An 11,476-nucleotide genomic window follows, 5' to 3' on the forward strand; every position below is an offset into this window, starting at 1 on the left:
AGAGTGAGCCAACCAAGACCTCGAGTCTACTCTGCGCTGCCTGGTCTCCGCCAACCCCACCACCTGGAGCCAGCAGCTAGTGTGGGTGGAATACGCATACAACACCATTCCCAGCTCTACCTTGGGCCTATTGCCATTTGAGTGTTCCCTGGGGTATTGGCCTCCGATCTTCCCCGAGCAGGAAGAAATGTGGGCATACCTTCTGCCCAGATGTTTGTCCGCCACTGTCATTGTACCTGGAGAAAAGCCTGATTGGCCATCAAGGCCACCTCCAGGTATCGATGACAGGCAGATTGACATTGGACTCCGGCTCCCAGGTATCATCTTGGGCAGAAGGTATGGCTATCTAGCTGGGATCTGCCCCTCCGTGTGGAATCCCGCAAACCCCCCCCGGTTAATCAGCCCCTCCGCTGTTCATCTTCTGCTGCCCTATACCCTTCATATACATCCCAACTTTCATGTGTCCAGAGTTAAACCCATGTCTCACAGCCCTTTGTCTCTTGTTTCCAGGCCCACCCCTCTCCCCCGTATCATCGAAGGCCAACTGGCATACACGGTGATGCGTCTCCTGAAGGTTCGACCTCGGGGCAGGGAGTTCCAGTACCTGGTTGACTGGGAGAGTTATAGCCCAGAGGAGAGGTGTTGGGTCCCCGCCAGGGACATCCTAGACCAAGGACTCATCGTGGATTTCCAACATTGCGGATTTCCAACACACCGACACCCCGGTGAACCAGGAATGCTCCCAGGTAGTTTGCCAAGTCGCACCACTAGAGGACGGGTGGTACTGTCACACCCTGATCTGTTTCACCCATCTTTGTGATTGTCTCCACCCTGCTCCAGGTGTCTCCCATTTTCTCCATTATCCCCTGTGTATTTATATATATTATTTGTATATATTCTCTGTCTGTTGCCCGTTCATTTTGTTTTGTCAAGCCTACCAGCGTTTTTCCCTCTGTTCCTGTCTCTCGATTGATCCTGTTCTCCCGATTGATCCAGTTCCTGTCTCTCGATTGATCCCGTTGTCTTGTCTATCTTTGCCGCACCTGTCTGGATCATGACCTCTGCCTACCCTTATCCTGCCTGCCTGCCGTCCTTTACCTTTGCCCCACCTGTCTGGATTACGACCTCTGCCTACCCTGATCCTGCCTGCCATCCGATACCTTTGCCCCACCTGTCTGGATTACGACCTCTGCCTACCCTAATCCTGCCTGCCGACCTTTACCTTTGCCCCACCTGTCTGGATTACGACCTCTGCCTACCCTGATCATGCCTGTCGTCCTTTACCTTTGCCCCACCTGTCTGGATTACGACCTCTGCCTACCCTGATCCTGCCTGCCATCCGATACCTTTGCCCCACCTGTCTGGATTACGACCTCTGCCTACCCTGATCCTGCACCTTTGCAGCACCTGTCTGGATCCTGACCTCTGCCTACCCTGATCCTGCCTGCCTGCCGTCCTTTACCTTTGCCCCACCTGTCTGGATTACGACCTCTGCCTACCCTGATCCTGCACCTTTGCCCCACCTGTCTGGATTACAACCTCTGCCTACCCTGATCCTGCCTGTTGTCCTTTACCTTTGCCCCACCTGTCTGGATTACGACCTCTGCCTACCCTGATCCTGCCTGTTGTCCTGTACCTTTGCCCCACCTGTCTGGATCATGACCTCTGCCTACCCTGATCCTGCCTGTCGTCCTGTACCTTTGCCCCACCTGTCTGGATCATGACCTCTGCCTACCCCGATCCTGCCTGCCGTCCTATACCTTTGCCCCACCTGTCTGGATCATGACCTCTGCCTACCCTGATCCTGCCTATTTGCCGTCCTTTACCTTTGCCCCACCTGTCTGGATTACAACCTCTGCCTACCCTGATCATGCCTGTCGTCCTTTACCTTTGCCCCACCTGTCTGGATTACGACCTCTCCCTACCCTGATCCTGCCTGCCGTCCTGTACCTTTGCCCCACCTGTCTGGATCATGACCTCTGCCTACCCTGATCCTGCCTGTCGTCCTGTACATTTGCCCCACCTGTTTGGATCATGACCTCTGCCTACCCTGATCCTGCCTACCTTCTGTCCTTTACCTTTGCTCCACCTGTCTTGATTACGACCTCTGACTACCCTGATCCTGCCTGTCGTCCTGTACCTTTGCCCCACCTGTCTGGATCATGACCTCTGCCTACCCCGATCCTGCCTGCCTGCCGTCCTTTACCTTTGCCCCACCTGTCTGGATTACGACCTCTAACTACCCTGATCCTGCCTGCTGATCTATACCTTTGCCCCACCTGTCTGGATTACAACCTCTGCCTACCCTGATCATGCCTGTCATCCTATACCTTTGCCCCACCTGTCTGGATTACTGAGGTGGCAGGTAGCCTTGTGGTAAGAGCATTAGACTAGTCACCGAAAGGTTGCAAAATCGAATCCTCGATCTGACAAAGTAAAAAGCTGTTGTTTTGCCCCTGATGACGGCACATAACCCACTGTTCCTTGGCCGTCACTGAAAATAAGAATTTGTTCTTAACTGACTTGCCTAGACAAATAAAGATAAAATAAAAAATCACTGACCCATGCCTGCCCTTGACCTGTCTTTCACGTGCTCGTTGGATTAATAAACTGTTGTTACTTCAACGTTGTCTGCATCTGGTTCTTACCTGAAATGTGATAGCAATGTATGCATTCTGAAATTACATGGCTTCCAATAACATATGGGGGTATAAAGACAGCAATGGTTCAACTGTGATTTTGATTTATTTTACTCAAAATCAACTTACTCTTTCTTTATAACAAATACCAACAGATCTAATCTCCAACACAACAGACAAGCTAAATTACACACAGTCGTCATTGCGTTTATTGTCGGCCCCTCTCAGGAATGTTATGTAGTTTCAAAAAGAGCTAGCTATTAGACCCAAGATAATGTATTGCTCTTATAGGTTGAGTCTCAAATGGTGTCTTATTCTTATTCAGTGAACTATTTTTGACCAGGGCCCATAGGGCTCAGGTCAAAAGTAATTCACTATACAGAGATTAGGGTGCCATTCTGGACTCAACAATCTAATGTCTTCCCGTAATCAGCAGGAAGTCTGTTTTCTCTAGTCATTTAGTGACCCCTTCAAAGCCTGCTAATGATTCACACATTACTGTTGAGAGTATCACGTCACCTCATGGGAAGGCCTTGCAGAAGACCACACAGCACACAGTTTGGTCTTTTACACCAGCTGAACATCCCAACATGGTCCCATTTGTTCTCCCAATACATTCTGATGCACAGTTGTTGTAACTGATGAAGACAGATTGATTGATCAGAGGAGTGGATGGAGGTGGCATCAGAGCACTCAGTCTGGCAGTGTAGCTGCAGGCTGCAAATCGAGGCACCCCCTAGGTCTACACAAGCATGAGGAATCTGATAATGGCAAGGGAGGAAGAGAATCTCAGCAGGAGGCCCCCTATGAATTACCGGCTGCATTTATGGAGAGAGTTGCAGCGCCGGAATGCTAATTAAGGATTTGATAAGAAGGAGCGAGCAGAACCGGAGTCAAGTGCAAGAGACACATGTGCCATGCCATGCACGCGTGGCCTATTTCTGCCAAGCAGTTTCCTTTTTTTCTGATGACAGAAGAAGAGGCCAGGGACCTGGGAAGTGCTGGGCCCTACAGTTTATGAAATGGACGAGACAGCCTTTCCCATATTGTAACCAGATATTCTGATTTGTAGGGGTTGGCAGAGACAAGCCGTGTTGGCATTTTAGAGACAGGGCTTTAAGGGGTAATGAGTGGTGCTAATTAAGTGGGTTTCCTGCTGTGTCCATTCTTCTAGTGCAGTGTCCATATTAGGACAGTCACAAGTGTGCCACATGTGTTCTAATATGACAAACATTCTGGTATGGTGTCCATACTAGGACAGTCTTGCTTGTGCATCGTGTGTTCTAATATGGACACCATACTCCTTTACAGACGAAGCGTAGTACTGTACTGCCCAAGGCATAGCAGCACATTGTCCCGCTTGTTTTATGTGTAAAGTGAGAACAATATCCGTTGATTAGCATAGGGCATAAAGCAGAGTGAGGCATAGCGAAATCAATATTGGTGAGGGAGACCATTTACTGTTAATTATTTTGTAGATTCATGACCTCGTGTCAGCCTGTGCTGTTGTTGCCCCCCCCTGGGCTAAAGCTCATTGTCACTCAGACATTTACTCATTAAGTGCCAATCACGCGCTACTCCGGGCTATCATTTTGCTACGAAATGGGGACATTTCGGAAGTTAAATCTCTGGCTGCCTACTTCTTGCATCGGTTATTGGCTGGTTGCAGTCGGCACCATTTAGCCTTGTCAGTGAACTCAATCAGTGTCTAAACTAGGAATTGAACGGGTCAAGCATGTTTTATTGCTTATTTTATGCCACACAGAAACCCAATACACCTTTTCAGGCCACTATTATTGATTTGTTATTTAGATCAACATCAGCTGACACCTTAGCGACCGCTAGGCTTCCTGGGGTCCACTGTACAATCATATAAACTACTGCATCTCCTTACATTACATCACTGAGACTTCAGTGAGTTATCTCATGTTCACATGGTCAAAAAAGTTATGACTTAATGCCATTTCATATCCATGTGGCAATGTTTCCGATGTATGATTCATTCTAACATTTCCTCTGCGTGCAGGTAATGAGAAACGAGTGTTCACACCGACGGTGATGAGACAGCCTACAGGGAGGAGGTCAGAGACTTAGCGGTGTGGTGCCAGGACAATATCCTCTCCTTCAATGTCAGTAGAAAGAGGGGAGAGCACACCCGTTTCCACATCGACGGGGCTGTACTGAAGCGGGTCAAGAGCAATAAGTTCCTTAGCGTCCACATTACTAAGGACTTAACATGGTCCACACACATTCGCACAACAGCGCCTCTTCCCCCTCAGGAGGCCCTGGCATAAAATGAGGAGAAGCCTTTTATCAAGGCACAAGTTGAGACCCAGATGCAGACACAGGAGGCAGATGGTTGGAGTCTTACAATGTTTAATAATCCAAAGGGGTAGGCAAGAGCATGGTCGTGGACAGACAAAAAGGTCAAAACCAGATTAGAGTCCAGGAGGTACAGAGTGTCAGACAGGCTTGCGGTCAGGCAGCAGGGTAGAGAGTCCAGAAACAGGCAAGGGTCAAAACCGGGAGGACTAAAAAAGGAGAATAGCAAAAGGAGTACGGGAAAAACACGCTGGTTGACTTGACTAACCTACAAGACAAACTGGCACAGAGAGACAGGAAACACAGGGATAAATATACTGGGGAAAATAAGCAACACCTGGAGGGGGTGGAGACAATCACAGGAACAGGTGAAACAGATCAGGGCATGACAACTCTGATGATCGGATGGACACATCTGGCCGTAATGAATGTCTTGATCAAAACAGGATGCCACAGCCACTGCTAAACGAGCCATTCAAAGTGCCCCGTCAGCCGTCATACAAAGAAGTGTCTATGTATCTCTGTGTCATGCCGCATGCCATCCTTTTCAAAAAGAGCAACGCGATTAAATATGTACAAAAGTGCCACAGCACTGCCAGGAGATGTAATGAAGCTGGCACACGTATGACGGGAGAAATGATCCTGACTTTAATTGACAAACTGTTGTAGTGCAGCAATGTCAGGGAAGACAATATAATGTGTATGTCCAGAGTGACCAGAGATCTGAGAGAGTTCCTAGTTGTTTTTGTCTAGTGTGTTGGAGATACTGTTATTGCTTGACAAAATTACTAATGTGTCAATATGAGAGCATTCAGTGCCCCTGGAGTCAGGCTGACCGATTACCAAGCCAAATTCTCCCAAATAGACTCCTCTAAAGTGATGCACAACCTACAGGCACATCATGCAGTTACTACACTGAAAACTTCATCGCGCACAGTGCGATATTCTACCTTGCAAGACTGTCTTAACACTGTGTGTTTCACGTCTGAAGAATTTAAACATTATTCCAACCCTCAGCCCACAGAGAGGGAAATTCAGCCCACAGTGAGCATCTAATTAAAAACACTTGAGTCTGCAATTCCGTGCACAAGAACATATACCCAGAGGGACTTCCTTTGGCGTAGGAATATTGCATTTTCTTCTGCTTGCCTTGGTTGACGACTCTATATGGAGTGTTTTCTACAGTAAATGTGTGTGTGTGCAGTGAATGAACACACTTATGGTTCAATGCCTTAAGCATAATTACTTTATATGCCCCAACGCATGTATTGGAGTCTACATTCCTACTTCTTCTACTGTTCCATTTGAATAGACAATAAAACCTGTTGTATCTTCCATATTTCTATAGTCTTCTATCTCCCTTCTCGAGACATTTGTAGCCTTCAGACATTATTGAAGCTGACATAGCTCTTGGTGGCAATGTTATTTTTGCATTTTTCTCATTTCATGCAGGTTTTGTTTTCTCCATATTTCCTTTGTGTCATGAAAGATCAGTGTTGCTTCCGTTCACCTTGACTGGTTCAATAAACTCATCATCCATGGAAAGTGACAGTTATGTCATATTCTCGAGGTTAAACAGATATGGTATTTAGTTTGTTGCCACTCTGTTGTTGTGCCGCTATAATTAGAACTAACACAATTCCCATTTGTCATGTTTTGGAAAGTAACATGGGGTGTGGTCTGTCACGTGTTTTATTCTCCCAGAATTATCTGAATGCTATGTAACTAAATTGCTAGAGAAATAAAAACACTAAATAAATCTTGATCACTGATGTAAGCACTTACCATAACCTTGAGAAGGTAACAACACAATAAATAGGGAATAAGACTACGATTACAAAGTGTACTTTGTAGCCACTGTTTTAACAAATAATACAAGTTGGAGACCTAAGCATGCCAAATAAGCCATTCATTTATTCTAATTTATTTTACTTTAATATTATTTGTTCATATCCTTGACATTATGATATTTTCCCTCAACTTTAGGAAACACAATTCTAACAGAGTGAATCTCTAACTGTGTCAGCAGGAAATGCATGTTTTTTCCCCGCACACTACACATTCAATGTATAGCTATGACTACACGACACCGTTCCTCCAGGATTCTGCGTCGCAATTATTTTTATTTGCAAAAGAGGGACTCGCTACAGTGATGTATAGCACAATCTCCATTTTAAATCAGTCATCTTCAACTGGTGGCCAAGAAAGGGAGATCAGGTTGCTGATCATTTCGAAGGCAAATCTGATCAGCCAAGACTTGTCAGCAGAGGCAAACAACTCCAGAAGGAATGCATCAAAATGGGGAAGGAAATCATATCCGTCTGGATTCAATTTGTGTTGTAAATTCACTTTGTTGCAACAGCAGGAACATGGCCATGTTGCAACTCTCAACATTCCTCTCACAACCACCACAAGCATGATCCAAGTCCCTGTTCGCTCAGGTTATTGCCTGACTGTAACGTGTACCCTGGGAGTCGGGAAGCAAGTACAGGGAGTGCAAATTTAATAATAAATAAAATATGGAACAAAAACTAAACATGAATAGCGTAGACATGAAACAGAAACAATAACGTCTCAGGAAAGAACCAAGGGGAGTACCAGGTAAAGGAGAGGTAATCAGGAAGGTGATGGAGTCCAGGTGTATCTCATGAGTCACAGGTGCGCGTAACAATGGTGGTAGGTGTGCGTAATAATCTGGCAACGTCGAGCGTCGGAGTGGAAGTATAAGTGACACTGGCTATTTTCTTCTCCTCCTCTTCTTCCTCTTATTTAAAAAAAAAATACTTTCAAAGTGAATTGAATCGGATACTAATCTCTTTTGAGATGTGTCAAGGGGGTAATAAATAAATAAAAAGCCATTAACGTGAGGGTCCAGAACAGAAATTCCCCCCTCCCCATTATTTGTCCTCTAGGATCAGCCTCAATCTTTAGGCTGTTTTTGGCGATTAGGCTCCTTAGTGTTGTCAACTGAGTTTTTATTTTAAATCAGCGGCCACTGCCTTTTCTCTCCTCCCCCCTCCTTTTCTCCCTTGCCCCCGGGCTCAGTGTGTGAGAGGGGAATGGATGGGAATGCACCCCATGCCTCCTTCCCCATCCCCCCTTTCCCCTGGAGGGACTGTCTGCCACTGTGGAGCTACAGATGACCCTTGCTATTGTAGCACAAACTTCCAAATGAATTTACCCCCCTTCGACACCTCATTTCTCTTGAGATGGTGCCAACTCCCACATACACATGGATGTCTGTCATTTCCTCCCATACTGCGATTGATACACCAATGATGAACGGTGTAACATCCTCGTTCATGTGTTTGGGTAAGATGGTAACAAGAGACTTGGCCAAGGGTAGTCTCAGCATTGAAACCCATCCTTGGTGTTGAGGTACAGTGTAACATAAGGGTAGTTGATGGGCAAAGAAATGCACTATGACATGTGTTAGCAAGGCCTTGTTATAGATATTCACACATCCCGACCAGTCATCTGTCTTTTCTTCAGTAAAATGAATGCAATCTAAACCCTGTCTAATCCGGGGATGGGGGATAAGATGTGATCCGTCATTTTGATTATGACATTAATGAGCGGGCTAGGACGGACGTAGTCAATGTAACTATTTGTTCAGCACTTTTGAAATGTACAGCAAAATAATTCAGAACATGGGCTGCTCTTAGTGTATTCTCCCTGTAAACCAAGTCAGAAACATAGGATCAATAAAGGGGGCATATAAACAGACAATGAAAGCTCTTACAATATTTGATGATAACATTTCTCTAAAACAGGCTATAGGCTACATGTGTAGCCCAAGTCAGAACAGTAGACGAAATTAAGAGGGGGAAAAGGGACCAAATTATTAGGGTGAGGCACATGGGCTACTAATAGCTTACTACACAACAATATACTTAGTATTACTTTATTAGCTACAGTATATTTGGCATATTACATAACTTATTCAGTAGCATACAATGCATTTTTGGATTCACCTTCTTGTGCTGGGCTCATTTGAACAGGAAGGTGGCGCAATGGTCCGTTGTGGGCAAGTTTTGTCATCAAAATCTAGCATTCTCTGGATTTATGGTGCTTTCAAGACAACTGGGAACAAGGTCGAAGAATGAAGACATCAGAGATCTTCAGGTCGGAGTTGTAGAATGAGGCCCGGGTTCCCGACGGCAATTTCATGTCGGATGATCGTTCAAAACAGAGCTAGTTTTTTTCCGTTCCCAGTTCTGAATTTACAGTTGTTTTGTGCTCGTTAGAAGTCATGCTGGATTGACATGTCCGATGTTGAATGTTTGTTATTTTAAGCTTGGAAAAGAGACCCTTAAACTCAGACTTGGAACCACAAACCCACTCCACTAGCCGGCTAGTGATTGCTTTGTAATGCTTGCAGTTAGCCACTAATTCATTCCAAACCATTCATTGTTGAATTAGCGATTTCCAACTTGTGCAATGTTGATGGCCGGTGAGCACTGATACACTCTGCCCTGAATAATGGGTTACTACTGCACCTTTTCAACAAGTCAGTTCAACAAATGTCTGCCCTGCTAGAGTATCCTTCGCCAACTGTAAGTGATGTTATTGTGAAGTGGACATGTCTAGGAGCAGCCGTGAAGTGGTAGGCCACACAAGTTGCAACACTCACTACTGAGTTCCAAACTGCCTCTGGAAGCAACGTCAGTACAATAATTGTTTGTTGGGAGCTTCATGAAATGGGGTTTCATGGCTGAGCAGTTGCACACAAGTCGAAGATCACTATGCACAATGTCAAGCATTGGCTGAAATGGAGTAAAGCCCACCACCATTGGAGTTTAGGCAGTGGAAATGCATTCTCCGGAGCAATGAATCATGCTTCACCATCTGGCAGTCCATCGGACAAATGCCACAAATACCAAAATGCTACCTGCCCGAATGCATGGTGCCAACTGTAAAGTTTGGTGAAGGAGGAAAAATGGTCTGTGGCTGATATTCATGGTTCGGGCTTGGCCCCTTAGTTCCAGTAAAGGGAAACCTTAATGCTATAGCATACAATGACATTCTGTGCTTCCAACTTTGTGGAAATGCCACTCTGCACAAAGCAATGTCCATACAGGAATAGTTTGTCGAGACCATTGTGGAAGAACTTGACTGGCCGGCACAGAGCCCTGAACTCCGTTGAACACTTTTGCGAGGAATTGGAACTGCGAGCCAGGCGTAATCGCACAACATCAGTGCCCCATCTCACAAATTATTGAGTCTGAATGGAAGCAAGCAGCAAAGCAGCAAATTTCCAACATCTAGTGGAGGCTGTTATAGCAGCAAATGTGGGACAAACTCTATATTAATGCCCATGACGAGCAGGTGCCTTTTGGCTATGTAGTGTATCTAAGTACACCGAGCAAATCAAAACAATCTTGCCCACTCACACGGATCTATCATTGTGTTTGGGTTGGAATAAGATAACTAGGTAGCAAGCAAGCTACAACTCCAACAGAATACGGCATGTTTAGCAGAAAGAAATAGTCAAAGACCAATCGGTATTGTTTATTTCGCTTTTGCTTCTGTTTATTTCCTGATATAGCTTTCTTTTTCTGAACTGCCTGATCTTTATTGGGCGATATAACTTGTAGGACATCATGATAGCCAATGTTTGTGTTATCCATTATACCTGGATTTACTTCTGATAGCATGTGGCTAACTATAGTCGTAGCAGAGTTAACAGAGTTTTAGCCAGTTTGGTTGTAGACATTCAACGTCTACTATGATGATAAAGGTTTATCTAGATTTTGTGCAACATTATGAGAAATGCTGATGTGCTTAACTACTAATAAGTGTTGTTTTTCAAGGCTGCTAGAGATGAACTAGTAGAGGTAAACCAGGGATGTGAAATGGGCTATGCTAAAAGCCTGCAAGCTGTGAGTGATACACATTTTTTTTGCTGATATAGAATAAATCAATAATAACAAACTGCTCCTCTTTAGTTCACATTCCTGAATGCTTTGTCAACATGGAATTCTGATAAAATATCAATTTCTCCCAAAATACCCAATGCAAAGTAATATGTCATATTGGGACTTTTAGGTGAAAGGATGACACACATCAGAATGTTTAACAGCAATCTAATTCTGCAATCATCCCTTTAAGCCTGTTTTGTTTAACTGGTATATATCACGTTCACTGTCTTCAAACTCCCTGTCATAGATGAGCCAAGGCGCAGTGTGCATGTAATTCCACATCTTTAATAAAGTGAAACCTTCACAAAAAAACAGGTACACAGAAACCGAACGTGACACAACCGTAGCACACACAAACACACACAGAAAATAAATAATTACCCACCAACACAGGTGGGAAAAAGGCTACCTAAGTATGATTCCCAATCAGAGACAACAATAGACAGCTGCCTCTGATTGGGAACCATAGCTGGCAAAAAACTAAGAAATAGAAAACATAGAATGCCCACCCAAATCACACCCTGACCTAACTAACGAGAGAAATAAAAAGGCTCTCTAAGGTCAGGGCATGACAGCATAGGGTAATCAAGATGC

The sequence above is a fragment of the Oncorhynchus masou genome, chromosome 9 (genome assembly GCF_036934945.1).
Source record: "Oncorhynchus masou masou isolate Uvic2021 chromosome 9, UVic_Omas_1.1, whole genome shotgun sequence".
NCBI classification, from domain to species: Eukaryota; Metazoa; Chordata; class Actinopteri; order Salmoniformes; family Salmonidae; genus Oncorhynchus; species Oncorhynchus masou.